Source organism: Somniosus microcephalus, unplaced genomic scaffold (assembly GCF_052327205.1).
Source record: "Somniosus microcephalus isolate GS21.2 unplaced genomic scaffold, FLI_Smic_1.0 unresolved_chr4, whole genome shotgun sequence".
Lineage (NCBI taxonomy): Eukaryota > Metazoa > Chordata > Chondrichthyes > Squaliformes > Somniosidae > Somniosus > Somniosus microcephalus.
In genome coordinates, this window is record NW_028225182.1 from 52,417,641 (window position 1) to 52,432,434 (window position 14,794).

Below are 14,794 nucleotides of genomic sequence, written 5' to 3' on the forward strand. Positions count from 1 at the left end.
ACAATCTAACATGGCGTCGAAGCGGCACAGGTCCCTGCATAGTAAGCCATGAAGGTACCGAATATCCCGTAGTAGATCTCCGCGGATAGTTAAAGAGCCTTTCATGGGGGGGTCACATTAGTAGCCGTTGAAAGCAATGATCTAATGGAATGCAGGGCATCAGGCAGTACCATTTCCCACTGTGTATTCTTAAGGTTCCGGGATGTCAAAGCCAACATAACTGCCTTCCAGATCACCCCATTGTATCGTTCGCACTGTCCATTACCCTGGGGATTATACGGGGTAGTTCTACTAGTAGAAATTCCCCGACTCTGAAGGTATTCCTTCAACTGGGAAGACATAAAAGAACTTCCCTGATCCGAATGGATATACGCAGGCATCCCAAAGATAACAAAAAGTTGAGTCAGACATTTGATAACTGTAGCAGCTGATAAATCTGCGCAAGGAAAAGCAAAAGGGAACCTTGAAAACTCATCCACAACAGTAAATATATATCGGTTTTGAGTAGTTGAAGGAAGAGGCCCCTTAAAATCGACGTTCAAAAGGAGAAGTAGCCTTTATAAGATGAGCTCGTTGAGGCTTAAAGAAATTCGGTTTACACCGAGCACAGATAGAACATGATGAAGTCATCCGCTTGACGTCTTCAACTGAAAAGGGCAAATTCTTACTGCGTACGAAGTGTATCATCCTCGTAACCCCAGGATGGCATAAGGCATTGTGAAGATTAATAAGCGTATCTCCGTGAATCACAGAACAATAAGCCCTCGACAGTGCATCAGCAGCAACATTATCCTTCCCCGGACGATAAACTATATCAAAATGGTAACATGCCAACTCAATCCTCCACCTCATTATTTTATCATTTTTAATCTTTCCAAAATGTTTAACATCAAACATAAAGGACACAGATTTTTGATCGGTTACCAACGTGACATGTCGCCCCGATAAATAATGTCTCCATTTACGCAGTGCTTCTACTATTGCATATGCCTCTTTCTCTATTGAAGAATGCCTTTTTTCACTATTGTTCAAAGTACGTGAGAAAAAGGCCACAGGTCTTCCATTTTGGTTCAGAGTAGCCCCAATTGCAAAATCAGAAGCATCCGTCTCAATCACAAAGGGAACCTGCTCATCAATAGAATGCACAACTGCTCCTAGGATATCCTTTTTAAATTTATCAAAACATGTCCTGGCCTCCCATGATAGAGGATATGTCGTAACCCGTATAAGGGGCCAGATCTTCTGCGAAAAGTTTGCAATCCAATTAGAATAGTAAGAAAACAGTCCAACAACTCGTTGCAAAGCCTTAGAATTAGTAGGATAAGGTAAATCGATCAATGGTCGCAGACGTTCTGGATCTGGTTTAATCTTATTTCCCGAGATAATATACCCCAGTAGATTTACCTCAGTAGTCGAAAAGAAACACTTCTCTTTATTAAAAGTTAAACCAACTTTTTCCACAGCTTGAAGGAATCTTTCTAAATTAGAATCATGCTCCACCCTTGATTTACCACACACCGTGATATCATCTAAATATGAAAAGGTGTCAGAGAGAGAGTTATCACTTATAAAAGCATCCATTGCCCGTTGAAAACAAGCAACACCATTAGTAACACCAAATGGTATTCGGCAAAACTGATACAGCTTTCCACCAGCCTCAAAGGCTGTATATGGTTGATCCCTCTTAACAATAGGAATCTGATGATAAGCACTCTTTAAATCAATAGTGCTAAAAAACTTATACTGAGATACTTTGTTGATAAGCTCATCAATCTTAGGCAAAGGGTACGCATCTAATTGAGTATACCTATTAATAGTTTGAGAGTAGTCTATCACCATTTGTTTCTTATGCCTCTCGTTAGTGGTGACAACTACCTGAGCCCGCCAAGGCGAACAACTAGGTTCAATGATTCCTTCCAATAAAAGACGTTGGACTTCAGAATTAATAAATTCTCTATCCTGACTGCTATACCTTCTTGACTTGGTAGCAATTGGCTTACATTCCGGCATCAAATTGGAAAAAAGTGATAATGGAGAAATGGATAAAGAAGTTAATCCACAAATGGATAAGGGTGGCTTAGTCCCTCCAAACGAAAGACTAAGACTCTCGTGTAATTTAAGCACATCATGACCAATCAAAATATCCGCACAAAGATTAGGCAAAACAGATAAGCGTATATCAGTATACGTATTACCTAGAAGAATCAACTTCACAAGGCAACAACCAGCTACTTGTGAAGTAAGGGTCGTCTGAGCCATACACACCTGATAAGTAACAGGCAAGATTTTCAAACACTTTTCCTTCACAAACTGAAGACTTATAAAACTCTCGGTACTGCCCGTATCTATGAGAGCCTTCACTTCTAACCCATTAACTTGGGCCATAACTATAGCTTTGTTTAGGCCATGAGCAAATGCAGCAGAAATTGATGCAATAAACGCCCTCTCTACAGGTTGAATAGTCGCAGAAGAGGAGGTAATTGAACCTAATGATTTACAAACACGTGCATAATGACCTCTCTTGCCGCATTTACTACATACAGCCTCCCGGGCAGGACACTTCAAACGAGGATGCCGGACGTTCCCACAAAAATAACACTTCTGAATCCTAGAGGCAACAGCCGCCGAAGTAAAAGGTGGAGCTGTTGGAGTAGAAACTATTTCAGAATCTAGTAAACCACTCCCATTAAGTCCACCTAATTCCTTTTCGTCCGGAACTGCCGAAACCACAGTCACAGGCCGATTAGAAAGAGCATAAGAATCCGAACTTCTCTGAGCCATATCCAATGTAGAAGCTTGCTCAAAAGCACTCTTGAGATCCAAAGTCTTATTTTCTAACAACCGCTGACGAATTGATCTAGACAGTAGTCCATTAATAAAAGCATCCCGTACCGATTCTTCCTTATATTCTTCGGCCGTCACGGCTTTATAATTACAGTTAGCACCAAGGTGCCGAAGTGCTTGTAAATAAGTATCCAAAGATTCTCCCACCTGCTGCCTACGGGCAGATAGAAGGTAACGTGCAAATACCTCATTCTTTGGTTTAACAAAAATCTTCTCCAATGTAGAAATAGCCAATTCGTAAGTTTTACAGTCCAAAATATACTTATACACATCCGGAGCAATGTAGTTGATCAGCATATTTAGTTTATTCAGAGACTCTTGTTCCAACACACCCAAAAAGTTTGTAAATGTACAATACCAATGTTTCCATTTATCATCCACTCCTGCAGAATTAGGGTCAGCATTGAATCGTTCCGGTTGAAGATATCGCTCCATTCTGATAAAAAGTTAATAAATTGAGATAAAGAATAGATTTGCCTTTCTAATCTAGGCTTTATTAACTTTAAAAACCCAGTAGCACATCTTTCAACACCAGTCTCCAACAATGACTAGAGAGAACTGAATTTAAGATGGCCACCACAAATCACATGACATCAACTAACAATGAGATTACAGCATATATCCCAAGGCAGGAAACAAACAACCAATCACAATACTTCTTACTAACATAAAGACTAATCACCACAACCCCTCAGCCTTCTTTTCTAGAGGAAAGAGCCCCAGCCTGTTCAATCTTTCCTGGTGGGTGTAACCTCGCCCCAGGGGAGAATGTTGGTCAGGAGGACGGAATACCGAGCTGCTCCTTGTCGAATAGTGCCGTGGGATCTTCAACACCCATCGGAACAGGTGGCGAGGGCATTGGCTTGATGCCTCGTCCACAGTGTGGCACCTCTGACAATGTAGCACTCCCTCGATGCTGCACGGGAGTGTCGGCTCGGGTTGAGTCCTGGAGTGGAGTTGGGTCCATGCTGTTCTCCCTGCTGTGCTGGAGGTGGGGGTGGTTGAGGGCAAACTGCCGGGGTCGGAATATATAGGAATGGAACCGCAACCTTTGCCTTGTGTCTGCATTCTGCTGATAGAAACATAGAAGATAGGAGCAGGAGGAGGCCATTCGGCCCCTCGAGCCCGTTCCGCCATTTAATGAGATCATGGCTGATCATCCAAATTCAGTACCCTGTCCCTGCCTTCTCCCCATATCCCTTGATCCCTTTAGCCTTAAGAAATATATCTAACTCCTTCTTGAATATATTTAATGAGTTGGCCTCAACTGCCTTCCGTGGTAGAGAATTCCACAGGTTCACCACTCTCTGGGTGAAGAAATTCCTCCTCATCTCAGTCCTAAATGGCTTACCCCTTATCCTTAGACTGTGACCCCTGGTTCTGGACTCCCCCGCCATCAGGAACATCCTTCCTGCATCTAGTCTGTCTAGTCCTGTTAGAATTTTATAAGTTTCAATGAGATCCCCTCTCATTCTTCTAAACTCCAGCGAGTATAAGCCTAATGGGACCCAATCTCTCTTCGTACGTCAGTCCTGCCATCCCAGGTATCAATCTGGTGAATCTTCGCTGCACTCCCTCCATGGCAAGAGCATCCTTCCTCAGATAAGGCGACCAAAACTGCACACAATACTCAAGGTGTGGTCTCACCAAGGCCCTGTACAACTGCAGCAAGACATCCTTGCTCCTGTACTCGATGCTGGTCTGAAGAGAGTCGTGCCACCTTCTCCACCAACGAAGCCTGGTGGTAGCGCTGCATCACAACCTACAGAATTTGTACAGCACGAATGCTTCTCTCCCCCCACCCCCAAAGTGCTATATAATATCCCCACAAATCTGTGCACCACATCCTGTATATACCATGGGTCCACTCCAAGGTATGGTTGTACACATCTAAGTTACTATGCGCCGTACCAGTTAAAAAGCAAAGTAATGTTCCTAAAAGATGTTAAATTAGACACCGACCTTTGTGAACCACTAGTACGTGGGCTGATGCTGAGCGCTGCGTCGGTTAATCGCCATATCGAAATCCTGGAGTGGAGTGATTCGCTGGTCTCTTGGCAATCAGGTTTGTGTGTTTTTGCCTTTCCACTGATCCCTTTGACAGCAGCTTTGCATTTATATCTTTTTATTATTCGTCCGCGGGACGCGGGCGTCGCCGGCAAGGCCCAGCATTTTATTGCCCGTCCCTCGTTGCCCCTCACGAGGGTGGTGGTGAGCCGCCTTCCTGAACCACTGCAGCCCGTGTGGCGATACTTCTCTGCAGCTGTTTGGTACAACCAGTTAACCAGGACAGTTAAGAGTCGACCACACTGCTATGGCTCTGGAGTCGCACGTAGGCCAGACCGGGTAAGGACGGTAGATTTCCTCCCCCGAAGGACATTAGTGGTTTATTCGACAATCCGGTAGTTTCATGGTCACCATTACTGATACTAGCATTTTATTCCAGATTTATTTAATTAACTGAATTTAATTTCCCACAGCTGCCGTCGAAGTCTCCGGATCATTAGTCCAGGCCTCAGGATTACAAATACAAAAGCAAAATACTGCGGATGCTGGAAACCCGTAAGGGTGACCCCGAGCTTCCGGTCGCCTGTCACTTTAATTCTCCGCTCCACTCCCACTCGGACCTCACCATCCTCGGCCTCTTGCATTGTTCCAATGAAGCTCAACGTAAACTCGAGGAACAGCGCCTCATCTTTCATAGAAACATAGAAGATAGGAGCAGGAGTAGGTCATTCGGCCCCTCGAGCCTGCTCCGCCATTCAATGAGATCATGGCTGATCATCCAAATTCAGTACCCTGTCCCTGCCTTCTCCCCATATCCCTTGATCCCTTTAGCCTTAAGAAACATATCTAACTCCTTCTTGAATATATTTAATGAATTGGCCTCAACTGCCTTCTGTGGTAGAGAATCCCACAGGTTCACCACTCTCTGGGTGAAGAAATTCCTCCTCATCTCTGTCCTAAATGGCTTACCCCTTATCCTTAGACTGTGACCCCTGGTTCTGGACTCCCCCGCCATCGGGAACATCCTTCCTGCATCTAGTCTGTCTAGTCCTGTTAGAATTTTATAAGTTTCAATGAGATCCCCTCTCATTCTTCTCAACTCTAGCGAATATATTCCAGCAACGCCTCGATTTAAAAATTCTCATCCTTGATTTCAAATCCCGCCATGGCCTTGCCCCTCCCTATCTCTGTGACCCCCTCCAGCCCCTCAACCCTCCTTATCTCTGTAACCTCCTCCAGCCCCTACACCCCTCCCTATCTCTGTAACCCCCTCCAGCCCCACAACCCTCCCTATCTCTGTAACCTCCTCCAGCCCTACAACCCTCCCTATCTCTGTAACCTCCTCCAGCCCCTACACCCCTCCCTATCTCTGTAACCCCCTCCAGCCCTACAATCCTCCCTATCTCTGTAACCTCCTCCAGCCCCGACACCCCTCCCTATCTCTGTGACCCCCTCCAGCCCCTCAACCCTCCTTATCTCTGTAACCTCCTCCAGCCCCTACACCCCTCCCTATCTCTGTAACCCCCTCCAGCCCCACAACCCTCCCTATCTCTGTAACCTCCTCCAGCCCTACAACCCTCCCTATCTCTGTAACCTCCTCCAGCCCCTACACCCCTCCCTATCTCTGTAACCCCCTCCAGCCCTACAATCCTCCCTATCTCTGTAACCTCCTCCAGCCCCGACACCCCTCCCTATCTCTGTAACCTCCTCCAGCCCTACAACCCTCCCTATCTCTGTAACCTCCTCCAGCCCCTACAACCCTCCCTATCTCTGTAACCTCCTCCAGCCCTCGCCCCCCCCATCTCTGTAACCTCCTCCAGCCCCTACAACCCTCCCTATCTCTTTAACCTCCTCCAGCCCCCTACAACCCTCCCTATCTCTGTAACCTCCTCCAGCCCCACAACCCTCCCTATCTCTGTAACCTCCTCCTGCCCCACAACCCTCCCTATCTCTGTAACCTCCTCCTGCCCCACAACCCTCCCTATCTCTGTAACCTCCTCCAGCCCTACAACCCTCCTGAGATCTCTGTAACCTCCTCCAGCCCTACAACCCTCCGAGATCTCGGCGCTTCTCCAATTCTGGCCTCTTGCGCATCCCCTGATTTTAATCGCTCCACCATTGGCGGCCGTGCCTTCAACTCACCGGGCCTGGAAACTCTGGAATTCCCTCCCTAAACTTCTCCGACTCTCCTCCTTTAAGACGCTCCTTAAGCCTCCCACTTTGCTTTTTTTCACCTGTCCTTACGTGGCTCGGTGTCAAATTTTTGTCTGATAATCGCTCCTGTGAAGCGCCTTGGGCCGTCTTGCTTTGTTCGAGGTGCTAGACAAACACAAGTTGTCCTTGACTCCTTTCACAGTCTGTGGACCAGTGTGGATTCTACCCAACACCTTACCCGGGATCAGCTGGTTAACTAGGCTAAGGAAGGGCATTTCACTAATCTATCTTAATTCTTCCAAACCAGATCTGCAGTCCCTAGCCCATTCACCACAGTCAACAGATGAATGTCTCTGTGGTTTTTGACTCCACTACCCCAACTAGAGGCCCACTCCAAGTGTTGATCGCTCTGTATGCCTCTCTACTTTGAATCACTTGCTGATTGTGTTTTAATTTGAAGTAGTGTTCCGGATCTCTTCACTGCCCTGTATAGCTCTGCAAGGTCATAGGAGCAGGAGTCGGCCATTCAGCCCCTCGAGGCTGCTCCACCATTCAATAAGACCATGGCTGATCTACCTCAACTCTACTTTCTCGCCCGATCCCCATATCCCTTGATTCCCCTAGAATCCAAAAATCTATCGCTCTCTGTCTTGACTATACTCAACGACTGAGCCTCCACAGCCTTCTGGGGCAGAGAATTCCAAAGATTCACCGCCCTCTGAGTGAAGAAATCCCTCCTCATCTCAGTCCTAAATGGCCGCCCCTGGAACCTGAGATTCGGACCCCTAGTTCTAGACTCTCCGAGGTCACCTCATGCTCGCTTGCTTGCAAGGTCGAAAAGCCTTAAGTTTCTCTAGTCTTTCCATTTAACTCAGTCTGGTGACGCCAGTGTTCAGTCTTGGACTCTTCCCCGCACTCGGGCTTGAAGGTCTTGCTGACCAGAACCAAACACAGCACTCGGAACCATTCCCTGATTTTCCAAAAGCAACCGAACAAATCAAAGTATCCTTCAACCCACAGCTCCATTATTCCACCTTGAGTTGTGGCCCTCCAGACAACGATCCTTCCTCCTGTTGTCCCAGCACCACAGTAACCATCTTGGCCACTGGAGATAGATACAGACTTCAAGATAACTGCCAACCAGATATTTATCCAGCAATGTTTGACAGATTTAATCATTTTAATCCTTGCGTTCAAAACCCTTCATGGCCTCGCCCCCTCCCTATCTCTGTAAACTCCTCCAGCCCTACAACCCTCCCTATCTCTGTAACCTCCTCCAGCCCCACAACCCTCCCTGTCTCTATAACCTCCTCCAGCCCTAGAACCCTCCCTATCTCTGTAACCTCCTCCAGCCCCACAACCCTCCCTATCTCTGTAACCTCCTCCAGACCTACACCCCTCCCTATCTCTGTAACCTCCTCCAGCCCCACAACCCTCCCTATCTCTGTAACCTCCTCCAGCCCCGCAACCCTCCCTATCTCTGTAAAGTCCTCCAGCCCCACAACCCTCCCTATCTCTGTAACCTCCTCCAGCCCCACAACCCTCCCTATCTCTGTAACCCCCTCCAGCCCCTACTACCCTCCCTATCTCTGTAACCTCCTCCAGCCCCACAACCCTCCCTGTCTCTATAACCTCCTCCAGCCCCACAACCCTCCCTATCTCTGTAACCTCCTCCAGCCCCACAACCCTCCCTGTCTCTATAACCTCCTCCAGCCCCACAACCCTCCCTATCCCTGTAACCTCCTCCGGCCCCACAACCCTCCCTATCTCTGTAACCTCCTCCAGCCCCACAACCCTCCCTGTCTCTATAACCTCCTCCAGCCCCACAACCCTCCCTATCTCTGTAACCTCCTCCAGCCCCACAACCCTCCCTATCCCTGTAACCTCCTCCAGCCCCACAACCCTCCCTGTCTCTGTAACCTCCTCCAGCCCCACAACCCTCCCTGTCTCTATAACCTCCTCCAGCCCCTACAACCCTCCCTATCTCTGTAACCTCCTCCAGCCCTACAACCCTCCCTATCTCTGTAACCTCCTCCAGCCCCTACACCCCTCCCTATCTCTGTAACCTCCTCCAGCCCTACAACCCTCCCTGTCTCTGTAACCTCCTCCAGCCCTACAACCCTCCCTATCTCTGTAACCTCCTCCAGCCCCACAACCCTCCCTGTCTCTGTAAACTCCTCCAGCCCTACAACCCTCCCTATCTCTGTACCCTCCTCCAGCCCCACAACCCTCCCTATCTATGTAACCTCCTCCAGCCCCTACAACCCTCCCTATCTCTGTAACCTCCTCCAGCCCCACAACTCTCCCTGTCTCTGTAACCTCCTCCAGCCCTACAACCCTCCCTATCTCTGTAACCTCCTCCAGCCCCTACAACCCTCCCTATCTCTGTAACCTCCTCCAGCCCTACAACCCTCCCTATCTCTGTAACCTCCTCCAGCCCTACAACCCTCCCTATCACTGTAACCTCCAGCCCTACAACCCTCCCTATCTCTGTAACCTCCTCCAGCCCCTACAACCCTCCCTATCTCTGTAACCTCCTCCAGCCCTACACCCCTCCCCATCTCTGTAACCTCCTCCAGCCCCACACCCCTCCCTATCTCTGTAACCTCCTCCAGCCCTACAACCCTCCCTATCTCTGTAACCTCCTCCAGCCCCTACAACCCTCCCTATCTCTGTAACCTCCTCCAGCCCTACAACCCTCCCTATCTCTGTAACCTCCTCCAGCCCTACAACCCCCCCTATCTCTGTAACCTCCTCCAGCCCCTACACCCCTCCCTATCTCTGTAATCTCCTCCAGCCCCTACAACCCTCCCTATCTCTGTAACCTCCTCCAGCCCTACAACCCTCCCTATCTCTGTAACCTCCTCCAGCCCCTACACCCCTCCCTATCTCTGTAACCTCCTCCAGCCCTACAACCCTCCCTATCTCTGTAACCTCCTCCAACCCCTACACCCTCCCTATCCCTGTACCCTCCTCCAGCCCTACAACCCTCCCTATCCCTGTAACCTCCCCCAGCCCTACAACCCTCCCTATCCCTGTAACCTCCTCCAGCCCTACAACCCTCCCTATCTCTGTAACCTCCTCCAGCCCGACAACCCTCCCTATCTCTGTAACCTCCTCCAGCCCTACAACCCTCCCTATCCCTGTAACCTCCTCCAGCCCTACAACCCTCCCTATCTCTGTAACCTCCTCCAGCCCCTACAACCCTCCCTATCTCTGTAACCTCCTCCAGACCTACACCCCTCCCTATCTCTGTAACCTCCTCCAGCCCCTACAACCCTCCCTATCTCTGTAACCTCCTCCAGCCCCTACAACCCTCCCTATCTCTGTAACCTCCTCCAGCCCTACACCCCTCCCTATCTCTGTAACCTCCTCCAGCCCCTACAACCCTCCCTATCTCTGTAACCTCCTCCAGCCCTACAACCCTCCCTATCTCTGTAACCTCCTCCAGCCCCACAACCCTCCCTATCTCTGTAACCTCCTCCAGCCCCACAACCCTCCCTATCTCTGTAACCTCCTCCAGCCCCACGACCCTCCCTATCTCTGTAACCTCCTCCAGCCCCACAGCCCTCCCTATCTCTGTAACCTCCTCCAGCCCCACGACCCTCCCTATCTCTGTAACCTCCTCCAGCCCCACGACCCTCCCTATCTCTGTAACCTCCTCCAGCCCCACGACCCTCCCTATCTCTGTAACTTCCTCCAGCCCCACAACCCTCCCTATCTCTGTAACCTCCTCCAGCCCTACAACCCTCCCTATCTCTGTAACCTCCTCCAGCCCCACAACCCTCCCTATCTCTGTAACCTCCTCCAGCCCCACAACCCTCCCTATCTCTGTAACCTCCTCCAGCCCCACGACCCTCCCTATCTCTGTAACCTCCTCCAGCCCCACAGCCCTCCCTATCTCTGTAACCTCCTCCAGCCCCACGACCCTCCCTATCTCTGTAACCTCCTCCAGCCCCACGACCCTCCCTCTCTCTGTAACCTCCTCCAGCCCCACAACCCTCCCTATCCCTGTAACCTCCTCCAGCCCCACAACCCTCCCTGTCTCTGTAACCTCCTCCAGCCCCACAACCCTCCCTGTCTCTATAACCTCCTCCAGCCCCTACAACCCTCCCTATCTCTGTAACCTCCTCCAGCCCTACAACCCTCCCTATCTCTGTAACCTCCTCCAGCCCCTACACCCCTCCCTATCTCTGTAACCTCCTCCAGCCCTACAACCCTCCCTGTCTCTGTAACCTCCTCCAGCCCTACAACCCTCCCTATCTCTGTAACCTCCTCCAGCCCCACAACCCTCCCTGTCTCTGTAAACTCCTCCAGCCCTACAACCCTCCCTATCTCTGTACCCTCCTCCAGCCCCACAACCCTCCCGATCTATGTAACCTCCTCCAGCCCCTACAACCCTCCCTATCTCTGTAACCTCCTCCAGCCCCACAACTCTCCCTGTCTCTGTAACCTCCTCCAGCCCTACAACCCTCCCTATCTCTGTAACCTCCTCCAGCCCCTACAACCCTCCCTATCTCTGTAACCTCCTCCAGCCCTACAACCCTCCCTATCTCTGTAACCTCCTCCAGCCCTACAACCCTCCCTATCTCTGTAACCTCCAGCCCTACAACCCTCCCTATCTCTGTAACCTCCTCCAGCCCCTACAACCCTCCCTATCTCTGTAACCTCCTCCAGCCCTACACCCCTCCCCATCTCTGTAACCTCCTCCAGCCCCACACCCCTCCCTATCTCTGTAACCTCCTCCAGCCCTACAACCCTCCCTATCTCTGTAACCTCCTCCAGCCCCTACAACCCTCCCTATCTCTGTAACCTCCTCCAGCCCTACAACCCTCCCTATCTCTGTAACCTCCTCCAGCCCTACAACCCCCCCTATCTCTGTAACCTCCTCCAGCCCCTACACCCCTCCCTATCTCTGTAATCTCCTCCAGCCCCTACAACCCTCCCTATCTCTGTAACCTCCTCCAGCCCTACAACCCTCCCTATCTCTGTAACCTCCTCCAGCCCCTACACCCCTCCCTATCCCTGTAACCTCCTCCAGCCCTACAACCCTCCCTATCTCTGTAACCTCCTCCAACCCCTACACCCTCCCTATCCCTGTACCCTCCTCCAGCCCTACAACCCTCCCTATCCCTGTAACCTCCCCCAGCCCTACAACCCTCCCTATCCCTGTAACCTCCTCCAGCCCTACAACCCTCCCTATCTCTGTAACCTCCTCCAGCCCGACAACCCTCCCTATCTCTGTAACCTCCTCCAGCCCTACAACCCTCCCTATCCCTGTAACCTCCTCCAGCCCTACAACCCTCCCTATCTCTGTAACCTCCTCCAGCCCCTACAACCCTCCCTATCTCTGTAACCTCCTCCAGACCTACACCCCTCCCTATCTCTGTAACCTCCTCCAGCCCCTACAACCCTCCCTATCTCTGTAACCTCCTCCAGCCCTACACCCCTCCCTATCTCTGTAACCTCCTCCAGCCCCTACAACCCTCCCTATCTCTGTAACCTCCTCCAGCCCTACAACCCTCCCTATCTCTGTAACCTCCTCCAGCCCCACAACCCTCCCTATCTCTGTAACCTCCTCCAGCCCCACAACCCTCCCTATCTCTGTAACCTCCTCCAGCCCCACGACCCTCCCTATCTCTGTAACCTCCTCCAGCCCCACAGCCCTCCCTATCTCTGTAACCTCCTCCAGCCCCACGACCCTCCCTATCTCTGTAACCTCCTCCAGCCCCACGACCCTCCCTATCTCTGTAACCTCCTCCAGCCCCACGACCCTCCCTATCTCTGTAACTTCCTCCAGCCCCACAACCCTCCCTATCTCTGTAACCTCCTCCAGCCCTACAACCCTCCCTATCTCTGTAACCTCCTCCAGCCCCACAACCCTCCCTATCTCTGTAACCTCCTCCAGCCCCACAACCCTCCCTATCTCTGTAACCTCCTCCAGCCCCACGACCCTCCCTATCTCTGTAACCTCCTCCAGCCCCACAGCCCTCCCTATCTCTGTAACCTCCTCCAGCCCCACGACCCTCCCTATCTCTGTAACCTCCTCCAGCCCCACGACCCTCCCTATCTCTGTAACCTCCTCCAGCCCCACGACCCTCCCTATCTCTGTAACTTCCTCCAGCCCCACAACCCTCCCTATCTCTGTAACCTCCTCCAGCCCCACGACCCTCCCTATCTCTGTAACCTCCTCCAGCCCCACGACCCTCCCTATCTCTGTAACCTCCTCCAGCCCCACGACCCTCCCTATCTCTGTAACCTCCTCCAGCCCCACGACCCTCCCTATCTCTGTAACCTCCTCCAGCCCCACGACCCTCCCTATCTCTGTAACCTCCTCCAGCCCCACGACCCTCCCTATCCCTGTAACCTCCTCCAGCCCTACTACCCTCCCTATCTCTGTAACATCCTCCAGCCCCACAACCCTCCCTATCTCTGTAACCTCCACCAGCCCCACAACCCTCCCTATCTCTGTAACCTCCTCCAGCCCCTACTACCCTCCGAGTTCTCTGCACTCCTCCAATTCTGGCCTCTTGCGCATCCCCCACTCCCTTCGCTCCACCATTGGCGGCCGTGCCTTCAGCTGCCTGGGCCCCGAGCTCTGGAATTCCCTCCCTAAACCTCTCCGCCTCTCTCTCCTCCTTTAAAGCGCTCCTTAAAACCGAACTCTTTGACCAAGCTTGTGCTCACCTGCCCCAATATCTGATGTGGCTCGGTGTCAAATCTTGTCTGATAATCGCTCCTGTGAAGCGCCTTGGGACGTTTTACTACGTTAAAGGCGCTGTATAAATGCAAGTTGTTGTTGCATTGATATCATGTGCAATTTTTCCTTCCAATGTAGTTTAACGTGACGTTCTTTGAAAACAAGCAAACAAATGATACTTCATCCTCACCCCCCACCTGCACCCCCCCACCCCCGCACCCCCCACCCCCATCCCCGCACCCCCCACCTCCGCACCCCCCACACCCCCGCACCCCCCACACCCCACCCTCGCCACCCCCCACACCCCACCCCCTCGCCACCCCCCACCCCCACCCCCGCACCCCAAGAAGATTCTGCCTCCAGCTGGCACCAACTCGCTCAACCAACCAGTTTTCATTTTTTGAGGCACTGCGCCTCAGAAAGGATAAAAATAACAACAGAACACGCTGGACGCACTCAGCAGGCCAGGGCAGCACCCGTGGAGAGAGAAACCGAGTTAACGTTTCTGGTCTGGGACCCTGCGTCAGAACTGGAAAAGGCTAGAGATGGAACAGATATTAAGGAGGTGCAGAGGCTGGGAGAGTTGGGCGGGTGGCGGGGGGGAAGGAGGGGAGGATCTGAAGGAACAATCTGCTAGGGTGGGAGGTAGGAAAGATTAAATGTTGCAAATGGGGATGGCAGAATCATACAGCCTGACAAATGGGGGCAAGGGGTTATAGTCTGAAATTGTTGAATCAATGTTGAGTCCAGAAGGCTGGAAAGTGCCTAATCGAAAGATGAGGTGCTGTTGCCTTGGAGGGGGGGCAGCGCAGATTCCCCAGAACGATACCCGGGGGCTAAAAGGGTTAAATTCCGAGGCCAGGTTGTACAGACTGGGCTTGTGTTCCCTCGAGTTTAGAAGATTAAGGGGTGATCTGATCGAGGTGTTGAAGATGATTAAAGGAGTTGATCGGGTGGAGAGAGAGAAACTATTTCCTCTGGTGGGGGGAGTCCAGAACAAGGGGGCAGAACCTTAAAATTAGAGCCAGGCCGTTCAGGGGGGCGATGTCAGGAAGCATTTCTTCACACAAAGGGTGGTGGGAATCTGGA